Below are 8,408 nucleotides of genomic sequence, written 5' to 3' on the forward strand. Positions count from 1 at the left end.
CTTCAAGTAATCACTATGTACGTAATTTAACACTATACAAGCTTCGTGTTAATCATCATTTCAAAAGCCAGCTTAATCTTAATTCCGTCAGTGGTAATGAATATTGTTTCGCCTATACATGTACGGATAGCCGTCAATTATCATTAGTGCGAATAATTAAGCTGCTATATAGTATAGTTGATGCGTCTTATGAATAGAATCATGAGATAAATGTAATATGAAGAGCGAACTGAAATAACCTAAAAACGGGCCAATTGCGAGTCGGACTCGCGCACGAAGGGTTTCGTACCTTTATGCAAAAAATGGCAATATAAATCACGTTTGTTGTATGGGAGCTCCACCTAAACATTTTATTTACGATTATTCTGTTTTTAATAGGTATTTGTTGTTATAGCGACAACAGAAAATTTCAATACTTGAAATTTTCTACCTATCACGGCTCATGGGATAAACTGCCGTATTCAAACTTCAAGATATTCACAAGAGACGACACGTACTAGATCCATTCTAGATACGTTATAGTTTAGATATCAACTAGTTCTCTTTTGCAGCGCAATTCGGGCAACCAATGTCACTTTTACGTTAGATAGAGTAAGATATCTATTAGATGTGAATTAGATCTCTATCCTGTGGAAATCGTTCAGGAGTATCTCCAGAATCACGCAAATGTCAAATTTCATAGGTTAGATCTTAAACATATCGGTATCGTATCTTGGTGATGTCTAAAAGATATCTAATAGACGTCTATTTTAAAATCCGAATCGGGCCCGAAGCCTAGTGATAGACAGTCGGACCTACAGAAGGACATTGGAGTCTTAGTAATAGGATCCCGTTTTTACCCTTTGGGTACGGAACTCTAAAAACAACATGGCCAGGAGGCTTAGAAATACGTGGTAGTAAATATAAGATTGTTAATAAAAATAGTTATGTGCAAGTTCAATTACAATGTCAAAATAGGGTGTAACTTAATGTAATGCCAGTCGAAATTCAACTGACGCCGAAGAGAATGTATGTCAGCTGATTCTAATTTATTAATTTGATATAAGTATCAAAGTTTGATATTATTAGGTATCTAATAACCTTGATAAGGCCCGAAGTGCATCAAGCCAAGCGCATCAAAAAGTGGGAGCGAAATGACTATAACGCGCGCGCGGTAACCAGTGTGAGCGATTTTCAATGTCGTATCAAAACAAGATCAAAAACTTAATATTCTTAAATTCTGAATCGGCCTCAAGGTTGAGAATATGAAGGGAGATGTCATATCAATATTCCGTCCGCGTCAATCGCCTGCGGCCCGTGGAGTTATCAGCCTATTTGTTTGAGTAAACATCTTTTGGCCGGATGAAATATAACATTCCTGTACAACATAAATTATTAAGGTCGAGTTTCGGTCATCGTGAAACAAACCTCGTTCTATTATAAGTAATCGGTACTTCATATATCCAAAAAATATCAGTTTACGTACATATATCTTAATTTTTAATTATTTTAATCCGAATTTGAATATCAGCTGATCTCACGTGATTGGTATTAAATATGAGTACCTATACCGGGTGTGGCCTGTAATATGAGCAAAAAATTAAACTGTAGGTTGTACTCCTCATACTGACCAACATTTGTTCAGCGACTTTTAAAAATAACTTGTGGTTTGATTTTTAACACACTTTAAAGTTTATTCTAAGACGCAATGTATTGCGAATTCTGTTATGTTTAAGGCGTGACAGGCAACGTCAATCACAATGATTATGGCGTGGCGATGGCGTCCATTGAAGATTATATTTATTATGTATGAAAAATAGGGAGCCTAATTACTTCATAATTTTTAAAAGTTGTTGAACAAATGTTGGTCAGTATGAGGAGTACAGCCTACAGTTAAATTTTATGCTCATATTACTGGCCACACCCGGTATAATATCGAGTTCCAAAAGTAATTATATGATCTATAGCTTACATATAGTGTTAAGGAACTTTTACACACCTATATGTACTCTATTAATAACTTCAATATTAGCCCCGAAATAAAAATACTCAAGATCATAAAGGGATGCCTAAAAAAATATCGATATACCAAAGAAAATAGTTCCCGAGCGAATGAGAATTTACGAGCCACATCGGACCAATATCGAAGTTTAACTTTTAAAATCTCTTATCTTTTAATGGTTTTAACGCAAACATGACTTTATTCACATACACCATAGAGTTCAAATTCTAATACGGAACCTATGTTATATAAGAAATCGTAAAAGTAAAGACGCCGATATGGGAAAAAGGCGCCTCTACCCTACTTTGCATAAATAGTCCATCGTAATTCCCTTTGAATTTGAAGACCCGATATATCCTACTGGATCACACTGATCAGGTTTAAGGGTTCAAATATTCATCTTTATCAAGGTTTGTGGTGAGTGACAGCTGTTTCTCTTAGTTTAGCTATAACCCATAATATAGACGGTGTAACATGAGGAAACCGAATAATTTTAACAGCATTTTCCTGATCATATTTAGAGACAAAAATGTCCTATAAACTTTTTTGAAGTTCGCCTAGTTTCAGAGATATTATTAATTTAAAAAAAGGCCTTTTTGATGGTGATGTTGCTGCTATGGGCCGTAGTCTAAATATATTTATTGATAGAATGTCGATGTATATACGACATTTCTGAGGGTGGTTTTTCACTTGTCCAATTTCTTCGTCCAATCCAATGTCAGTGCGTCTCACTCTCTTATTAAAACAAAAATGTTTGACGCAATACACATTGGACAAAGAAATTGGATAAGTGGAATGCCACCCTGAATAGGTACAGCGAGCGCAGCATGGTTCCATTTTTATCGCCTGTCGCTATGCCCGTCACTTTCGCACTCATATACTTGTTAGAACGTGACAGGCATGTTGATAAAAATGTGACCGTGCTACCGCCGCTGATTAGCCTGCTAAGTACAACATTTCTACTGGCTTATAGGCTCAAACTACTCTTGAGATATTCCCTGTGTTTAATGTGCTTTTGAAAAATTGCAACATTGTATGAAACAGGTAAATTACTTGAGCCGTTTTCCTTAGCTAAAGAACAGAGAGTGGTTTATTAACCTATTTATAAACACGACGCGAACGTAAAATCTATCAAGTTCCAATTACCTCATAGTATTTACCTGCACGCTAAACTACCGCTTGTTCATAGCGCGAAATCCCGCTGTGATTATACACTGTATGTAGCTAACGTTTCTAATACAGCTCCGTATCACTTTCAAGAAACCTTATGGAGAATCTCGCGCTTTGTTATAGAGATTCGTAGCGAACGAAAGGGATATCATTACATTCATTACTATTATGAAGACTTGGGGATCCTAATTTGCGCAATATAGTGTAGGTAAAATTTATCAAAGAAGTTTTTTATGTTATAGAAGGCGAGCAGACGGACCGCCTGATGGTAAGCGATTACCGCCGCCTATGGACACCCGCAACACCAGAGGGGTTGTAAGTGCGTCTCTGGTTAATAAGATGGGAGTACGCTTTTAATTAACACGATAGGGTATCTAACAAACATAGCGTCGGTGCGAATAAAAAAATCGCTATGTGTTTTTTTACGATTTTTTGATTTTGGCATATTTGAATTCTTTTTTAAATTTCCCATCGACCCACATAAATATTTTTGTTATATCTTTATTAGTTTTGAAAATAAAAATTCCGCTATGTGAACACAGAACAATATTTGTCCAAAAAAATAACAGAACAGAAACAAGAAATAGCTATGTGATTTTTTAGCACATAACGATATTAAATGCCTTGTTTTCCGTCGAGGGTGATGGCGATAATGTTGCACATGGCGATTTATTGTAGAGTGGATTACCCGACATAGACCCTAAAATCCGCTATGTATCATCTATTGTAGAATGGATTACCCGACATAGACCTTAAAATCCGCTATGTATCATCTCTCGTACTATGTTACTTTGGCAACAAATCGCTATGTCTACAAATTTCACACATGACGATTTTAATGAACCAAATTTAAATCGCTATGTAGCAAAATTTGGTTAAAATAATAATATTGTAAAAAATTACATATAAATCTGTTTATTTTCTTCATGAGTATCATGTAAAAATCATTGATCTATCAGAAAAAAAAACCAGGCGCAACAAATATATTACAAACAGGAAAATAAACAGTTATTTTTGTCTCCTGAGTAGCTTAAAAATACATGGCGATTTTTTTATTCGCACCGACGATAGGTATAAAGTTGTTTGGTTTCTTGTCCTTTTTGCCAAACACAGGCAGGAAAAAAATACAAAGAGCATTTGTCGACAAGTCGATATAAATATGTCTCAAAATCATATGCCTCAATAGACAGTTTTCTCTACCTAATATCCCGACAAATATCAAATCGGTTAGTACAATATTGTTAAAACTTTAAATTCGATAAAAAGTTTGACGAACGTTGCGTTGACATTATTTTAGTTTAGAAAAATCATACTGTCACAAAAACACGTGTGTATATTTGTAAAAATACATCATTTCATTCATTTTAATCGTGTTTAATTGCGCTAGTGTTAATCCCCCGGTTGCTTGTCCGGTTGGTTTTATGAAAACAACTGATAGCCGTAAATCCGGGCATAGTCGTCCACAGCACGGACTCGACGGGCAGTGTGTGAATCTGTACATGTACGAATGACAGCGCCCGTTTCATGATTTTATTTACTTTTAATCTAGTGGAACTGGTCTAGGAAATCCTCGAACGCCGTTGTTGGGATTTATTGGTTTTTTTGGTTTTTGTAGAGGTTAACAACGGGAAATTATAGAAAGGAATATGCAACACATTTTGGTAACATTTTATGTACACGACTGCCCGGAAAAAAGAGTGTATTGTTTTCAGCGTTCATGTTTGTATGTATATATGTGAGTTTCTTTATTTTAACATTCATTTTTAGTCTGAAAATTAAATTTCTATTTTAATTTTTAATACGGTTAAAATAAATACGGGAGTGTTTTACATTTACATGTTGTAATTTGTATTTAATCAAAAAAGCCATTGTATGATTTACTGCGAGGATTAATTACTTTATTGAACTAAAAAGTGGTTAACCGCTTAATTTTGTTTAAGCACGTAATCATTTTAGAACATGCAAATCACTGAGCTCGCCACACAAAATGGAAAATCATTTTTTTAATACAGTCAAAGATAATTATTAAGAATTATAATTATTGAGAGTTAATGAATAGAATTCAAAGATTAAGTACTTATAGAAAATATTTGAATTTTACTCAAACAGAATAATTCAATTGACTTGCTTTCATCTATTTATCAAAGACAGTACTACAAAATACTGTCGTGAACATGATCAGTCCACATCAGTGGACTTTGCGAAATATTAAGTAAAATTGCTTTAATGGATCGCCAGCCAACCGATTGTTTTTGACAAGGCATCAAAGGCAATCGCACATCACTGCCGGGCCACCAATGATCTATGCCGCAGCGGTCGGCAACCTTTTAGCAGCCAAGGGCCAAATAGTAGTTAACGGAGGTGACGCGGGCCGTACTTTGTTAATATTTATGACTTTATGAGACATTGTCGTTTGTCACTATTACATACAAAATAGCCAAGGCGGCACTCGGGCCGCAAGTGACCGGTTCACGAGCCGCATGTGGCCCGCGGGCCGCAGGTTGCCGAACGCTGATCTATGGGATAGTCGAACGATATTGATGTCTTGTTTTATCAAGCAAATACTATTGTGAGTATCAATGAACTTTATTTCATTGATAATATACATTTTGAAGTGAAGTGCATTTAAGCCTTCATTCTCAAATTGTATAGTTACAGCATTATTTATTTATTTACTTAGAAATTTAAATCAAGCAACAAGGCCCATATTACAAATACCTTACAGACTAACAATTACCTATGTATTTTATAAACTTAAAACTAAACACTGGAGCGCACCCAGTACACTGGAGCGCAGTATACTGGGTGTTCGCAGGACTGATAGAATCAGAAACACTGAACTGCGCTCTAGAACTCGAGTTGTAGATGTAGAAGACCGCTAAGCTTAAGTGGGACTGGGCTGGACATGTCTGCCGCATGCACCCTGAAAGGTGGGCCAAAATGGTTACGGAGTGGGACCCACGGAACACCATAAATGGTGCTGGCCGGAGTGCAGGCAGACCGAAAAGGAGATGGCGGGACGACTTGGACGCATTTTATCCGGATTGGCGGGAAACTACAAAAAACAGGGTCGAGTGGAGGAAACGAGGGGAGGCCTTTGCTCAGCAGTGGGACACTCAACCAGACTAACAAAAAAAAACAACTAAACACTATTTATTGGACAAAACGGCTAGGTACGTACTCTTATTAGCAGACATCGTAACTTTTACAGCATTTTTGGTGCAGCGGAGTGGTCACCGAGTGGTGTTAACGGAATCGGTATAAACAATTTCAACCCTAATGATTAATTAGCATTAATTGCGTTAATATTAACCTTAAGGCACTGGTCCCACCGCGAGCTAGTAAGCTATGAGCTATCGGCTATAAACACGAACAAAAGATGTAAATAAAAGAGACACGGCGATATTTATAGTTACTCGCCCAGCGGTAAGCTATAAATATCGCCGTGTCTCTTTTATTTACATGGGAGTGCTTATCTTTTGTTCGTGTTTATAGCCGATAGCTCATAGCTTACTAGCTCGCGGTGGGACCAGTGCCTATTGGTAACATTCCATTTCTAACCGCAGCTGCACTACCGGTACTGAACGCGTCGCTGTCATTGTCAATTTCCATACTAAAATTGACAGTAATGCAGCTGCGGTTAGAAATGGAATGTTACCCTTATTTACCATTTCAGTTGGAATTATCTATACCAATTCCGTTAACAACACTCCACTGCACCAAAAATGCTGTAAAAGTTACGATGTCTGCTTATTAGATACTTGTATGTGTGTTTACACACTATTTATTTCAGGTACCTATGTGTGAGTAGGTACGACAAGGATAGCTGACGTGTATACCTATTCAATCGCTAATATTGGTGGTTGTTAGCATAATAAGGGTTCCAGGGTTCAACGCCCGTTTTTTTTTTGTTCGGCTGTACTATCATTTTTCATAAAGATGTATAGACTGATGATGTAGTGATTGTACTATGATTAATAATAGGTTTTGACGATGTCGGTGTTAGATTCTATGATATATTAGTTTTGGGTCAAACAGATCACTGTGTTACGTTCTTTCCTGTAGACATACACAAGAGTTAAGGGCTATAAAGGTTAATTTTCTTATTTAACCCTAGGAGAGAAAACTAGCGTGTTCGGGCGAACTGTACATTTTTCTCTCCTGTGAGCAATAGTTAACAGCTTGTGGGCATGTAAGTAATGATTTTATCATAGTTCTGTAAATAAAAGGAGGACCTTTTTACGTGGGTAAGGGTTAAATAAGAAAATTAACCTTAAGAGCCCTTAACTCTTGTGTATGTCTACAGGAAAGAACGTAACACAGTGATCTGTTTGACCCGATACCAACTCGTAATTTAAAAATAAGGAGTGAGAAAACAGACTGGCTCTTGCTTTACCGTATGGTCACATACAAATCATAATACTCAGAATGTGTTGAAAAGTTATATGTAGGTAAAAGTAATATGAGTACTTAAGCAGGTAAGTACCTACTTGTATTATTCTTGATTTATGTATACCTACTTAGTAGGTACTTCCTACTATTAACAGAATTACTAAAGATACTTCGTCAAATGAAATTGTAATTTTATTTATTCTTATAAATAAAAAAGTCTATTGCGTACTTTGAAATCAAACGTCCAGTTAGTTATTACAGGACGGCAAAAACTCAATTTAGTTCCTGTCTCTGGGCTATAACCGCGAAAATCGAAGTTCGCCTGTTGCGGGCATCTTTCTCTGTCACTCTAATTACACCTTCATTGGAGTAAAAGAGAAAGATCCGCAATTTGCAATCCCTGTTCTAAACCACGGCGATAGTTTAAATTTGAATCACGTCCACCGTGGTCGCATGTCTTGTTATCTTAACTCTAGTTGGTTCGACGTAAACTTGTTATAACTTTAACGTTTAACACACGTTTCTGTATTAGCGGAGTCAGTTATGAAGTTGACCCAAAAAAAATTTATTAAGCTATGAGCTTCATCACATATGATTTTTGAGTAATTCTAAGCATTTCAAGCCTGGGAGGCAATAAGGGGAGGGGGGGTACAAAGATGGCCGCCACCCGTCATCATACAAAAAAATCTGTTCTGGTCCTGGTGGCTACTAGGGCAAGTTTGGTATCATTTTCGTATAAACCGGAGACGTAGAATTCATTGCTGATATTTGTTTTTTTCAGCTTCATAGTAATTTTACATGAAAAACGTAAAAAGATGAAAATTTAGGATGGAGATATTTGCTTTGAGAGCTAATAACTTTTGTA

Source organism: Cydia fagiglandana, chromosome 1 (genome assembly GCF_963556715.1).
Source record: "Cydia fagiglandana chromosome 1, ilCydFagi1.1, whole genome shotgun sequence".
In the NCBI taxonomy this organism is placed as follows: Eukaryota; Metazoa; Arthropoda; class Insecta; order Lepidoptera; family Tortricidae; genus Cydia; species Cydia fagiglandana.